The 15,647-nt window shown below is 44.8% G+C and overlaps 1 protein-coding gene across 1 annotated transcript in view; it reads right to left on the minus strand.

Annotated features, from left to right (window-relative positions):
• The window catches only part of LOC146194953 (monocarboxylate transporter 9-like), a 38,086-nt gene extending 23,200 nt beyond the window's left edge, over nt 1-14,886 (minus strand). The window contains exon 1 of the mRNA XM_084596161.1: nt 14,790-14,886. The gene's annotated coding sequence lies outside the window, so the exon portion shown is untranslated. The remainder of the gene's footprint in view (nt 1-14,789) is intronic.
• Between the last annotated feature and the right edge of the window lie 761 nt (nt 14,887-15,647).

Here is a 15,647-nt window from a genome sequence, read left to right on the forward strand (position 1 = left end):
CGAGGCCGGGATAATTATGATATGTATATATATATATATATATATATATATATATATATATATATATATATATATATATATATATATATACGTAATCGTGAAATGGCGTCTATATAGGTAGCACCGAAACCGCTGAACAGCGAAAACCACAGCGAGACACTCTTGCTCCGTAACAGTGTAGTTACGCTCACGTTTGCTAATTGGAAACGGGTTGCATACTCATTTACATGCTCTCCGGTTGGCGAACGATGCACATGCACAGCGCCAACACCGATTCCACTTGCATCAGTATGAACTTCCGTCGGAGCGGGGGGTAGAAGTGCCGTAGTATGGGATGTGACGTAAGCAGAAACTTTAGCTGGGGGAAAGACGCGTCACAATCTCAGGTCCAGTCGAAAGGGACGCCCTTTTGTAGAAGGGACTTTAGAGGGTAAGCGACGTCGGCAAACCTTGGGACGAATCGTCAAACGTAGGAGCACAGCCCCAGAAAACTGCGGAGCTCCTTTTGATTCTGCGGTCTTTCAAATGCTGCAACTGCTGCAGTCTTCTGTGGATCTGGCCGAACTCCATCGCGGTCGTCGAGATGTCCGAGTACCAGCGCTTGACACTCGCCAAAACGGCTCATTTTAGAATTCAGGACAAGGCCAGCCTTCTGCAAGCAATCTAAAACATAGCGAGTCGCGTGTTATGTTCAGTAAAAGTCCGGCCAAAAATAACAACGTCGTCTAAATAGCACATGCAGATTTCCCCCTTGAATCCACGCAGTACTGTGTCCATAAATCTTTTAATAGTAGCCGGCGCATACATAGGCTGAAAAGCATCACATTGAATTCAAATAGGCCATCCGGCGTAACAATTGCAGTTCTTTTGTTTATCAGCGGGGTCCATCGGAATCTGCCAATAATCCGATCGCAAATCAACCGAACAGAAATAAGATGCCGAGAAACGGCAATATAAGGCGTCGTCGATGCGCGGGAGAGGATACATCCTTTTACATTGAATTCAAATAGGCCATCCGGCGTAACAAATGCAGTTCTTTTGTTTATCAGCGGGGTCCATCGGAATCTGCCAATAATCCGATCGCAAATCAACCGAAGAGAAATAAGATGCCGAGAAACGGCAATATAAGGCGTCGTCGATGCGCTGGAGAGGATACATCCTTTTAGTGATGGAGTTGAGGCGACGGTAGTCGATGCAGAACCTCCATATTCCGTCCTTCTTTTTTACCAGTATCGCGGCAGCAGCCCAAGGACTAAAGGACTCCTGAATTACGCCCCTGTTCAACATGTCTTTAACTCGCTCGGTGACCACTTTGCGCTCTGACGGCGACACGCGATAGGCTTTTAGCGGATCGGTTGGGCAAACCCCGTGTTAATCCTGTGGCGTACGCGCGACTGCGGAAAACTTTGAGAGCCGTCGGATTGCGCGAAATCAAAGACGGACATGTGCTAGGACAAGGGATTCTTCAACATCTGTTGTTGTGAGGTGTTCAGCGATGCGCTGATCGTTGGAAGAAGCTTCTCGTCAGCAGGTGAGTTAGTAGCGGGGTTATCAAGGGAAGAAGTAAGGAGATTGGTTTGGTTTGTGGGGTTTAACGTCCCAAAGCAACTCAGGCTATGAGAGACGCCGTAGTGGAGGACTCCGGAAATTTCGACCACCTGGGGTTCTTTATCGTGCACTGACATCGCACAGCACACGGGCGCCTTGCTTTTCGCCTCCATCGAAAAGCTGCCGCCGAGGCCGGGATTCGATCCCGCGTCCTTGGGAACAGTAGTCGAGCGCCGTAACCACTGCACCACCCCGGCGGGGTAGAAGCAAGGAGAGTCACATAATTCGGGACAGCTGCACTACGTGAAGCTAGTTTAGAGCCCGCTGGAAAAACAACCGGTTCCGCTGAGCAATTTATAGTCCACAGTCCGGTACGACGCTCTTTCATGCAAACCAAACAATGCGGCACTAATACAGTTTTCTTTACGCACTGTAAATAAAAGGCGCAACAGTAACCTCAAACGAGTCATCAATAGGACGGGAGCAGGACCCCTGAACGAACACTGCAGAACGTGGTGGTACGACGACCTCATCACGCACACGCACAAAACGTCTTCATAATATGACGTCTCTTCCAAACGTTCACGAGGAAGAGAACCACTGACACTTAGCTCTCCCGTTCGACAATTAACTGTAGCGCCGCACATACGCACGTCGTCAATTCCCAAGATTACATCGTGTGTTGATGGGGGCTGTACTGCAAACTCCGCCGGCAATACTCTGCCCCCCGAAGAAACTTTAGGATGGAGCGCATTTGGCAAGCACTCGCAGATTATGACTAGCAGCTTACCGGTATCGCTCAAGAGGAAAGTATACAACACTTGCATCTTACCTGTACTCACCTATAGGGCTGAAACGTGGAGGCTAACCAAGAGGGTTCTACTTAAGTTGAGGACAACACAGAAGGCTATGGAACGAAAAATGGTAGGGGTAACATTAAGAGATAGGAAGCGTGCACAGTGGGTCAGAGATATAACTCAAGTGACCGACATTCTAGTGGAAATTAAGAAGAAATGTGCATGGGCAGGACTTGTAGTGTGAAGAGAGGATAACCGATGGTCGCTTAGGGTAACAAACTGGATTTCAAGGAAAGGAAAGCTTAGCAGGGGGCGGCAGAAAGTTAGATGGGCGGATGAGATTAAGAAGTTCGCAGGGGTCAAGTGGATGCAGCTAGCACAGAACCTGGTTAAGTGGAGGAATATGGGAGAGGCCTTCGCCCTGCAGTGGGTATAATCAGGCTGATGATGATGATCATCATCTGCTGTCTGAGCTCTCTGAGCAAATGTCTGCTCAGCCTGCCTCCTCTTTGCAGTCAGATCGCCAAAAGATTCTTTGATAGCTGCCACAAAGCCCTGCCAAGTGGTCAGAGAGTCTTCGTGGTTCTCGTACCACATCATGGCGGTCTGCGTCAAAAAGAATACCACATACGCTAGTTTCGCCACCGAATCCCAGCGGTTGAAGTGGCTCACACTGTCAAAATGAGTGACCCACTCATCAACTTCTTCCCCTGTTCGACCGGCAAAAGTGCGAGGCTCTCGAAGCGGTAGCGTCGCGTTTGAGGCAGTAGGTGGTACATCACCAGACAGGGACAGAGTGCTTCGCGTTGATGTACGAGAGTGCGCAGTTGTCTGCTTCATTCTCGGAAGAATAGGAGGAAGACCAGCGAACTACGGCTCCGGTCAGGCTCCAGCGGTTGAGGATGCGTCGCGAGGGTATTCGTGCTTAGCACCTCCACCATGTTGTTACGACGGGGTTTTGATGTCGGAGCGCTGCACAGGTCGAGATGGCAGAGAACTCTGCTGATGAACGATATATATATATATATATATATATATATATATATATATATATATATATATATATGTGTGTGTGTGTGTGTGTGTGTGTGTGTGTGTGTGTGTGTGTGTGTGTGTGTGTGTGTGTGTGTGTGTGTGTGTGTGTGTGTGTGTGTGTGTGTGTGTGTGTGTGTGTGTGTGTGTGTGTGTGTGTGTGTGTGTGTGTGTGTGTGTGTGTGTGTGTGTGTGTGTGTGTGTGTGTGTGTGTGTGTGTGTGTGTGTGTGTGTGTGTGTGTGTGTGTGTGTGTGTGTGTGTGTGTGTGTGTGTGTGTGTGTGTGTGTGTGTGTGTGTGTGTGTGTGTGTGTGTGTGTGTGTGTGTGTGTGTGTGTGTGTGTGTGTGTGTGTGTGTGTGTGTGTGTGTGTGTGTGTGTGTGTGTGTGTGTGTGTGTGTGTGTGTGTGTGTGTGTGTGTGTGTGTGTGTGTGTGTGTGTGTGTGTGTGTGTGTGTGTGTGTGTGTGTGTGTGTGTGTGTGTGTGTGTGTGTGTGTGTGTGTGTGTGTGTGTGTGTGTGTGTGTGTGTGTGTGTGTGTGTGTGTGTGTGTGTGTGTGTGTGTGTGTGTGTGTGTGTGTGTGTGTGTGTGTGTGTGTGTGTGTGTGTGTGTGTGTGTGTGTGTGTGAAAAGCTTCATAGTGATTCCAGTTTTATTTGGAGTCGACCTTTCGGCAGGAGCCCTGCCTTTCTCAAGACTCGAGTACCCTGCCTTCTTATACTTCTGTCACACGGGCAAGTCCCAACTCCCTCGAACTTCTTTTCCATAAAGGACCACGGAGGGAGTTCAGCAGCAATGGAGTTTTCGCCATGCCACACGGCTAAGAATGAGCTTCTCAGAGACGCCGCCGAGGTCCCATTAGGCGCTGTTCGTTTTGTGTATGCATATAAAATAATCAAGTAAATAACAAGTAAAATAATTTCTATCTGCTTTCTTTTCAACAGTTTTAATTAAATTTAGAATACAAATGTATCCTTCATTCATATGAAAGGAATGCGCTCCTCCTTTACAAGCATAGCGGAATTGTCCGCTATGCTGGCAACAATATGCTTGCAAAATGCTTGCGTGAATGCTTGGATATTTGCGCGTTTACTTTTTTCCATGCTTTACGTCGTGCTACAGTATTAAATTTAGTTGTGAACGCAAAATAATTCATATATGTTTTATTTAAACCTGCACTGAGGCTCAAAGGGAACCAGAGTAATCCTTTAGCCTGCTCGATGGAGATGATCAGAATTCCTTACGCTGCGAACTTCCTTAAACTTCCTTTCCTAAAGGACTGCCGTGTGACACGGCACTTATCTTCATTGATATAAATACTACCTTGGTTGAAGGGAGTTAAAACGCGTTCAGTCGTGCCCGTGTGACAGCCGTATTAGTCTTGAGAAAGGCAGGGCTCCTGCCGAAACGTCGACTTCAAATAAAACTGGAATCAGTTTGAAGCTTTTTTTCACTTGAGTATAACCTCTAGCAACCAAGTACGTCTATTAAATTATGCATTATATATATATGTTGTAGGTCTGCGTATTCAGTCGACGGAGATGGATCCAGCTGCTCGGGATGAACTCGCAGTGGGGCGTAAGGCGTAGCGGATCACAAAGACAACGACCAACTTCTTCGTTCTTGAGAGCGCCAGCATGCGACGCATGTCAGTGGCTATAACGATGAAGATTACCCACTACAGGTTCCCACCGGGTAGAGAAGGAGCCCTCCTGGCGATTCATGGAGTCCAAAGTTCATACGGATCGTAGTAGGGCTTGATTCGGTCCACCAGAACTATTTCGCATCCACGGCGGCGCAAACCCACAAAGGGCGTAACGGGCTCAACTACGTAGTGGAGAGGAGATGTTTTTTGGAGGACTCGGTATGGACAGAGAAACCGAGCAAGAAGCTCGGTTTCACGGTCGACGATTGCCACACTACAAGATATATATATATATATATATATATATATATATATATATATATATATATATATATATATATATATATATATTGCCACGGGGTGGTGACAAGTTAGATGACACAAGTAAAGAGTCGGTGATTGCACTGACGAAATTCTTACTGGTCTGACTTGCGCCCGCAAAAGAATTAAGCAACTCGGTGGCGGCGATAGCAACAAACGTGCTCGTCGATCGTCGAACTAAGAATGCCCGTCGCACTCGTCAACGCTCTATTTAAAAGCTGCTCAGAACAATCCAGATAACATCAGAAACTGCTACCAGCACAAGCTGGAACATTGTAGGAAGACACACGTGTGGCCGGAATCTTCGAGACAGATGTCAGTGCGTCTTGCACTACAAAGGAACTGGTTAAGGTGCGACTCGCGACATCGAGCATTAACAAACAAACAATACAGAACTGATACGCAATCCAGAATAAGAGTGATAAGGCCCTATGCCGGCGGCTGTTAAAAACAACAAATACAGTTTTGAAGGTTTCGCGACAATAAGTATGTATGTAATCCATGTCGTGGTATCTCATCACATTGTATACTGTGAGCTTTTATCAGGAACATTGTTGCATACCATCTGACCCGAGTTACGCAGAGAAGCAAAAACCAACTGCATCTTCCTCGTTGGACATATATTGACCAATGTTCGTAAATATTTCTGACTATTGGCTAATAGAGCAATGTCACCTGCGTAGACTAATCGCAGAAGCATTTGTTCTAAGCCCATTCTGCCTATCTTATACTAATTAAGAAAACGAAAATTGCTTTCAAAATCATTCCCATATTCATCACATAAAAAAAGAACAGTGGAGGTAAAGGACATCCTAGCCTTAGTCCCTTGCTTATCTCGACAGTAGCTCTATGTACTTCTTAACCCCTTCCATGCAATCTCAGTTTTATTTTCTCGGCATGTTTTTTTTAGTAATTCAAAACGTCTTGACCGATGCGGTAAGACTCCATTAAGTTCCACGAAAGGTGCCGGTTTACGCTGTCGTATTCATTCCAGCTGAGTTGCTTCAAAACTTCAACCATGACGACGCTGTTAACGTTCGGTATACATTATGTCAGCAAATTTGGACAACCCTGCAGTGGCCACAGGAATGGAGGAGGTCAGTTTACATCCCTATTCCAAAGAAAGCAGCGCCAAAAATTGTTCCAACTACCACACGTTAGCGCTTATCTCGCATGCTAGCAAGGTGAAGTTGAAAATCCTCCAAGGTAGGCTGCAGCAGTATGTGGATAGGGAGCTTCCGGACGTACAAGCTGGGTTTCGCAAGTTCACAGGAACTAGAGACCAGATCGCCAACCTTTCGCTGGATCATGGAAAAAGCAAGATGGGTTGCCATTCAAATTGGATGAGCCAGTCTTCGACGTCTTCGGTCTGACTGCCGTAGAAGGGCTGAGACAGTCGTGGATGCTGCAGAGTGTAGTAACTTCGATCTTGCATAGCAGGTCGAGGGGCGGCTGCAGTGTTGATCGCCAACGGCCCGTGCTCAGGGGGCAGGCCTTGATTCCTCCGGCTAGTACGTGCACAGGGCTGTCGACTGGCACAGTAGGTGAGTCCAAGGCATGCGGGGGTGTACGGGACATGTACTGGGATCGAAACCTAGCGCCGACACCAAAATATGTCGCGGATAACAGGGCAAGACGCGAACGACAGGACTAACGTGTAGGGGTAGGCAGAGTTCTGAACACAGCGCGCGAGCCGACTTCAGTGTCCTCTTCTTCCAGGCGCCACCTAAGAACATCAGGAATGCCAGGTGGCAATATTTTTCTATGGTGTTTTCATGTTTTACAAGGAACAATTCTTAATCATCGTTGTGATGTTTCCGGTGTGCAGTGGCTCTTACAAAATAAGCGAGAGCTATTTGCAAGCAGCGATAAAACAAAATATAATGATGGTAAGCTGCCAACAAGAGTGGGTCGCAAACGTACCACGAATTGGTTCGGAGCAGTGCCTCCACGTTTTGCAATCCGGATTCAGTCCCAAGATAGAGGGAGAAATTTGGGTTCGGTTCGGTTATGGCAACGATTCGACGCCCTGTATTAAACATTTGTATTGCTTACGAACCTGTAGAAAATCAATTCTTCACTGTGTAAAGCTCATTAAGCCTCGTTCTCAGCATAGAATTGCATATTAACAAGCGTACCATAGCCTACTTGTTTTTTTTGTAAGGAGCCCTGTTTTTCCCAAGGCAGCGATTGTGTGTTGATCTCCTTTTCTAGGGCAGACGCAGCGGGCAGGCTTCGCTCACTTGTTGCGGGAGTACTCTGGAAGTCTGGCCAGTTTGCGAACTGCCGCTTAAAATTCCTGGACCCTGACCTCAATCTCCGGCTTCCACCTGGCCTACCCCGATGCGAAGAAACCTGGTTTGGTGTAGCATTCGCAAACTCTTATTCTTTTGTGACAGGTATGGCAAATCGCCCTGCGGAAATACACTGCGGAAACGCAATGTCTCGGCCGTGCACTCGATCGTCTAGATCGATGGCCACTGACTGTAATCACTATTCTAGGTCACTGGCCGAGGCTATCGTCGATGGTGAAGGCCTCCCGTGCACTGCTCCGATTAATGGAAACAGGGGCCGAACCGCAAGGCTGTGATTTTGCTGTTCTGTGAGGTGATAAGACTGTAACGTGGTGTGATGTGACATGATATGGCTTTAATATGACTATACCTGCTTCATCCATCTCCCTCTTACCTACAACTTTTATATCCACTCAGACCCTTTCCCCACTGCAGGGTAGCAAACTGGTTTCTTTTAGGGGTTAACCTTCCTGCCTTTCCTCCTTCTTATCTTCCTCCTTCCTCCTTTGTGTCTTGATCACCAAAATGGGGTAGTCTTTTTTCACTGATGGTAATTTTAATTTGCGGTTCTTAATTTAACTTTAATATGAGTATGACAAGTTATCGGCTGTGCCAGAAATAACGAGACCGCATGGTTAAATTCTAGGTCTGTGTTTAAAAGCTTAAAACACCGCAACTGGGAGGCAAAATATGGTAGCGACATTTGTATTAGTGAGGATGGCGACAAAGTTTGATAAATCATCGGCATTGTCGCAGTAAAGGACTACAGATAAGTAATGCAGAGGAAACGCGCCGCTAAACCGCCCTAACGAGTGCAGTTCGATTTCGCTTGTCATTGCAGTCATAAACAACGTGATTGCACCAACAGCAGTAGCTTTCCTATATTATTCAGTTAGCCTCCGCCTTTGACTATAGCATCCAATTGATCAAAGCAATATCAACGCACTCAGCCCACATAATATTCAGAAGACTCCTTCTATTGTTACCCTCCTATAGAATCCAGTCAGTTTCCTTGGCAAGCATCGATTATCTCGTTCCCATTACATGGCTTCCAATTACGAGAAGAGTGTCACCATCCGGAATTTCATCACTGCGCGCTTAATGTCTCTTAACATTACATTGATCGTATTCATTTCCATCGCTGTTAGCGCGGTCCTCAATTTAACGTGAACTCTTTTTGCTATACTACACGTTTTGTACCTTCCTAAGTTGATATGCCTTTACCACTTCGAGGGCTTCATTCCATTCCGTAAACTAATGTTCTGTTCCGATTCTGCTGAACAATATTTCCTGCATATCAATATTGTTACGCGGCAGCAAGCGCTGACAACAGGAGAACAGGGGACAGAGAGACGATGCTCGATGGTCGTGAGATGACGTTTAATGAATCTGTGTGCGGGCCTAGCGCGCGCTCTCTTGCCCGCGCCACTGCTCTCTTCTTCCTCTTTTGTCCGTACCATGACCCGGGGCCACCAAGCGATCGTCCCCATCGTAGACGAGGAAGTTTACCGATGATGATTCCATGGCATGATGATGGGCGTGTCTATATGCTTGAAGAAGAGGAAGAAGAATAGAACGGCTTGCCGGTACGACGTCTGATGCGTGGGTGACCCGCCTCTCCTATAGCTGTCAACAATCCATCACTAGAGTCCATGGGACCGATGCCTTGAGGTCGCGTGGGGCAGCTTGGGCGGGGGTTGCGTGTTCGTGTTCATCGGTTCCTTCGGGTCATTCGGTTGTTCGGGTCCTTCGATTCAGTTCTGATTGGGTTGTCTGTTCTCCTTGCCTTCAGGTCCGGGCTGAGGATGGGCGGTGGTAGCTGGTCAGGTCTGGGCTTGAAGGGCTAGAGCGAAGCTGCTCGGTGATGTTCCTGGGCCCTCGGTTGATGGACCCTGCTTACAGATGGCGTTGATGCACCAGGCAAGGATGGGGATGGCGTACGCCGCACCTCTAACCAAATGTTACGTGGTGGCAAGCGATGACAACAGGAGAACAGGGGAGAGAGAGAAGATGCTCGATGGTCGTGAGATGACGTTTAATGTATCTGTGTGCAGGCCTAGCACGCGCTCTCTTGCCCGTGCCACTGCCCTCTTCTTCCTCCTTCGTTCGTAACAATATTTAGCCCTTTGTAATGACTACTTTGTCTAGGTCAGTATTCATAACTTGTGCTTTATCCTCTGAGCAGCTTATTAACGGAGTGTGATTACTCATTATTGAAGCGCAGATGGCTGAAATATTCTTCATTAAATCTTATCCTAAGTAGCTTCCAATCTACTCCATCATGCTCATCCGATAACATCCCTAAGCAAGCAGTGGACAGAACGGTAGAGGTCATGTCCCCTAACTTAACACTTTGCTTTAAAGAGCTCATGGAGGATTTTTATGTTTGTGCAGCTGCAGTATCATGTAATTTTTAAGCACGGAGTGGATGACGTAAGAACAGCATGGTCCCAAGCTTGAGAACACGAAGGCCCACTGAAAAAACATGAAGGTGAGTTGAATAGAAATTTCGTATTTCCAAAACTGCAGGCACAGCTTGGTGGCTACATGCTCAGCTGCTACCAGAGCAGCACATATGACAAAAAATATTTTTTTTTACTTTCCTTTCGATGGAAAAGCCAGCACGGAAATTGGATCACGCATTCTGTCTTGCAGCTCGATTGACGCGTGCGCATGTCTGACAGCACTTAGGCGATAGAGCAGAGCGAGTTCTCATACTAAGAAAAGCGCGCCGCAGCTCGGGGCGCCATCTATCGGCACGACATGCCACCTCTCCGCATCGGGCAAAGTATAATGCGCGGAGAGAGAGCGCACCCGAGGGAAAACTCTCCGGCTTGTTTTCACGGCTAGTTAAGAAGACGAATACATTTCAAAGAACGAGTGGCTATACTCTTTTTGCTATATCACTCAGTTCTTCAGACATAGCAGGCAGGAACTCCCAGAATCAGTTCAGAAGCTTAACAAGCAGGAAGAAGCATTAAGTGAGTTGCAGATGGGCGCCTCTCAGAACCTAGCCACTCTGACTAGCTTTAAGCGGGTCTTACTTCTTTCGTTACCACCGCTATTCAAAATGATCCCAGCTAATAGATACTTTAAATAGCCGTTTTTACATTTTGAAATCTTTGCTTGTGCACCTAGTGCGCCCCGTGGTTAGTGTAGGCACTAGAATTGGAGAACCAGTTTAAATTGCTCCGCTCTGGCGATGTTCTGATTTTTGATAGACCTTTCTGAGAACTAATGTCCATGTGCTGTTCTGAAAGGGAACATGACGGTCGCATTAAAAACCCAACGCCTGCCACTCGTGGTAATGCAGCGTCAACATCAAAGCTTTGTAATCGAGGGACTTCCAACAAGTCAAATATCGAATTATTTTGTTTAGTTTATCTGACGTTGTTGAGTGTAGATAATTACCCGAAAAGAGAGCCAGCTATCCACTAGTTAGCTTTGAAGTTCATTCTGGATGGTTTCGTTCCAAAAAACTGATTCTTTAGGGCCTGCCGCATGTCCATCATATATACCAGGCGTTCACAGCTAGTTTGTAGTACTTTTGGTTTGGTGGCTCACGAAAATCAGGAACAGCCTGACCGCATGGCACGAGAAATGAGGATATTCGCCTGTAATTATGTAGCTCAAGAGCGGCGTTGTACAGATAGTTTTTTTTGAACTGTCTCCATGGATCACTGATTTTCCAAATGTATATTCCAAATTTTCTATGTTAGTATTGCGCCTGTTGATATCGTGCCGTTTCTATCTTATTTTTATAAACTCACCACAAAAATGGCAATTTTCTCATTTGTTTGTCTTCCCTAGTAAACATTTTGCTTTCTAACTTTGATTTTTTGAACAGAGGCTTCCATTATGTGCAATTCTGTATGCTGCGACGTGTGCTGCAGTATTATTTGTACTGAAAAAAAAATATATATTCCGAGACCTATGAAGAGTTACCATTTTCTTGAGGGAACGAAGGGGTTAAACGACGACATGTGTACGGCGTGTAGAGAAGGGGCGACCCTAGCCAATATCAAGTGGGCATGTGCCCAGTTCACAGCTTCATTTCACAGGAAGAAGTCATAGGAGTGAGGATCTTGCAGAGCAAAAAACCAACATCAGACAATCCTTCGAATACGCGAGGTCCCAAGGAATCTCGGCCGCCTACAAGAATGGAAGGGCAAAGTCGCCCTCTTTATATCTATCTCATCCTAATAAAGATTTTCTGTGGTTTGATACATGCTCCGTTCAGTGCGCTAGGTCAGTAATTATTCATAATCCTGCCTATGTGTACACTAGGATATTTATATTTACGAGTATCTATTTGAGACCTGCAAATGATACTTCTATGCCGCATTTTGTGGTGGATTGTGCAGTAAGACAATCTTCTGTACCTGATAGAACTTATTGATTAGTCTAATTAGGATTGCCTAATTACCAATAATTATGAAATCAGGTTTAATGATTTTAATATGAGGGCAGTACTGTCTTGCTTGCGTATCGACAATCAAGCCCGAGACATTGAACGTCTGGGATAACCTCCGAATTGAATATCTTAGTGTTGGGTTTCAGGCTCTCATATATAGGCAATTCCGTCGCTTTATTTTTTTACTAATGGAAAGCAATACGCTTTCCGTGTTGGATGATGTGGAAAAATGGAACAGAGTTTTGGTGGCGATGCCACATGTATCGATGTCAACTTATGGTAACGTGATTTTGAGACAAACAACTCAGTGATCTTTCAGTGGCGTATTTATTTCGTTCCTTATTGAAAGCTTTATTGCATTAAACAAAAATTCGAAACTGCAATCGTCTCAAATGATGGCGCTCTTGAATTTCTCAAACATATGTTAACCCTCAAAGAATATTGAACTCGTTCAGCTTGTTAATTATTCGTCCGATCCGTAAGCTGTGCAATACATATAATGTTCACCATGCTGTGGTGCGCCCCAGGTGCCTAGAACGCACAGAGGTATATCAAAGTATCAAAAATAAGACTCTGTAAACTATAAAAAAATCACCTTGTATATATACCTCAATTTTTTTCTCGGTTCATCCGCCTGAGTTTATTACAATCTTGTCATCTATGAAGGCTACGCATTTTGGTTTTATTCTAAGGATCTGGGTAACACCAGGAATGCTATTTAGATATGATCTTTTGTCGGGTAAGGCGCGCAGGAACCTGTTTAGTGCCTTTCTTGATAAAAATCCAATATTTTCCTGATTCTAATAGCCATTACACTGTTCAATACCTAACTAAATGTCATGCATATTTTTTTCAGGGCCCTGGCGCCCGCTATTCTATGGATTGAGTGCTGTTATTGTTCCCTCGAGATCGTTATGCATTGCTTATACTGTCAGGGGAGGTTTGCTAGCAGGATTGTAGTTCTTGCAGATTTAAATCATTAACCATGACATTAATCGCCCTAATTAATCCACATTAAAAGCCTCAAAAGATAAGAAACCATGGCTTACATCTGAACACGTACATGTTAAAAATCAACGCGAAATTTAACTTTTATGCTTTGACACGCACTGAGAAAAGAAAATAAAAACTTTAAATGACTCAGAAGAAAACTACATTGCATGCTTGGTGGGGTAATCCTGAGTATCTCAAAATAACAGCTTGAGGGGCAAGTTGGTGCTGCATAGTAGCTAGAAATATGGCGCAACAAACACAATCACATCAGAAGAAACACATGAGAGGAAGTGTGCGCCTGTGTTGTGTTTCTTCTCATGTGATTCTATTTGTTGCGCCACATTTCTGGGTAATAATCCTGAGTAATTTGCACGGCAGTTTGCCGATGTTACGCAGCAGTACCCTATTATTAACTGGAAAGCAGTAAGTTATGTTTTCAGGCTTCATGAGCGGAAGTACTGCTCTAAAGAAATAAATGTAAATGGAGTTTAAATAACAGGTAAATCTTTATCAGATTATTTGAATAAGCACATTGCGAACACCTTTGTTTCTTACTTCAACGGAGCCAGTACGAGCAATGATGACCGCACTCTCACCATTCAATTTAAGAGCCAATTGATAAAAACAAAAGTTTACAAAACATTCATGATCATAAGGAACAGTAAAGCGTAGGATACGAAAAATTTATAGGTAATGAAGTACATTATAGCCTTGCAGTTCCCTGTGCTTAACCTACATAGATATTTTTTGTAATTAGTCGGGAACGTTTTCTCTTGTAAGCCGCCAGGGTTGCAGTCATGATAAAAAAGTGACCGCAATTTTACTTCACGCTAAGTTATTTTCTATTTTTACACTATTTTCCAAACGAATGTATATTCAAGTGTTTATCTGAATAAATAAATTAAAAAGTGATTACCGCAATTCGAGAGGTAGCCAGGAAGGTGGGTGTCAGTAGGATTTACTTAGAAAGGCGTGTTTAAGTTATAAAATGTTCAATATTCAACAAGCCTTACCGTGTTCAAAACCCTTAGTGATGTTTCAACAAAGAAACCTACACCTACAAGGTCGCACATAGGTTTTTTTGCCGGGAACATAGAATCACCTTCCTTACAATTCTACCGTCAATAGCAATACAACCCATTTCAATAGTTGAAACAGCCTTTTGGAAACAGTATAAACTTACAGCCTCAAATTTCAGGTGGTCCATTTGCTCACTAGCAGTTAAGTAAGGCAGGTTTAGTATTAAAGTACCTTCGCTATACCTGAAACAAAACAACGTTTTCTGAATACTTCTGCGTATTTAACCACTTTACTTTCCTGTTCCCAATACGAGCTGATAAATAACGTCCCACTTTCGAAGACACCAATATCTCCTCTCTTGCTTCAAAATAACTGTTCTGACCATGATGAACACAGTAAAACAAGGTATACACTCCGTTTCTTATAAATAGACGCTTACATCACATACGGAGGCGGAAAAATCTGGAAGAACGCACTTGATCGTTTCCCACGAAAAAACTAAAAGTAGTGACTGACTACTACGTTAATTAAAGCTGATTGCTGGACTAGTTGGTCATAGTCACCTTTCCTTTATATAACTACTACGTTCGACAGAAAAATATCAGCCGCTCGAAAGGCTGGCCTGATTGAGCATTACTCGATAACAGAGAAGGTCGTTGACTATAAAAGAGCGACATATAGACCTAGAGGAGAATACCTCCAGAAATTTATAAATCAAACGCTCACAAACCTGAAATTTGAGCAGTCGCCGTACCTTTCTTGTGGCTCTTCCTGCCGCGTGATGAGGGCAAAAGGGCTCTTCCTAAAGGACTAGCGTGACCCTCGTGTGTAAGCTGGTAGGCAGCTGCGAATGACGTTATCTGATAGCTAACGGCGGCGTAATTGACGTATACGAACCAGAAAGAGCTTCTTTATTGTCGTTCGCTGCCCGCTCGCAACCGGCTCAGGACAACGTGAGTTGACTGTGCGCGTTCCTTTCTGTTATAAATGCCCTTTACGCGTTCGGTGAAACATGAACTGAACCAAGCAGGGCGAGATAAAATCACGCCGACACCAGCAAAGAATAGTATACGTATATTAACAGATTCACGGTAAGTAAAGTGCAGAGGTTGGAGAATAATTTAGAGCGTTAAAATGCGGAAGTAATCCCTGAAGTCCAAACTTTCGCATAGTCCTCACAAGAAAGATGCGAAAGTTCGCGGAAGCAAAATATGTAACGTAAATTATGGAGATCAATACGTTTCGTGTTAACACATTTCTGTGCAGCCAATAATAGGGCAAAACCAACTGTAGTGACAATGAATGACCACCTAACCATGCGGAACAAAGCTATGTTCTCAAAAGCACTGAGGCTCATGAAAGCGAAGAGCTGGAAATTTCTGTGGACGGACAACTGCCAGATAAAAGCAAGAAAAATAACCACAAGCCATGTGTATCGCATCTCTGACGAGTCTGATATGGTGCTAATCTGCTATTCATATAGATACACTTTTGGAGCGTTTGCAATGCCGACTAAGGAACAATGGCGTCCTATCTTACGACAAGTGAGCTGAATAGATTTCTTCAAAATCATTCCCCTTCTATAAAC

This window comes from Amblyomma maculatum, chromosome 3 (genome assembly GCF_055883805.1).
Source record: "Amblyomma maculatum isolate TAMU_Amacu chromosome 3, ASM5588380v1, whole genome shotgun sequence".
NCBI classification, from domain to species: domain Eukaryota; kingdom Metazoa; phylum Arthropoda; class Arachnida; order Ixodida; family Ixodidae; genus Amblyomma; species Amblyomma maculatum.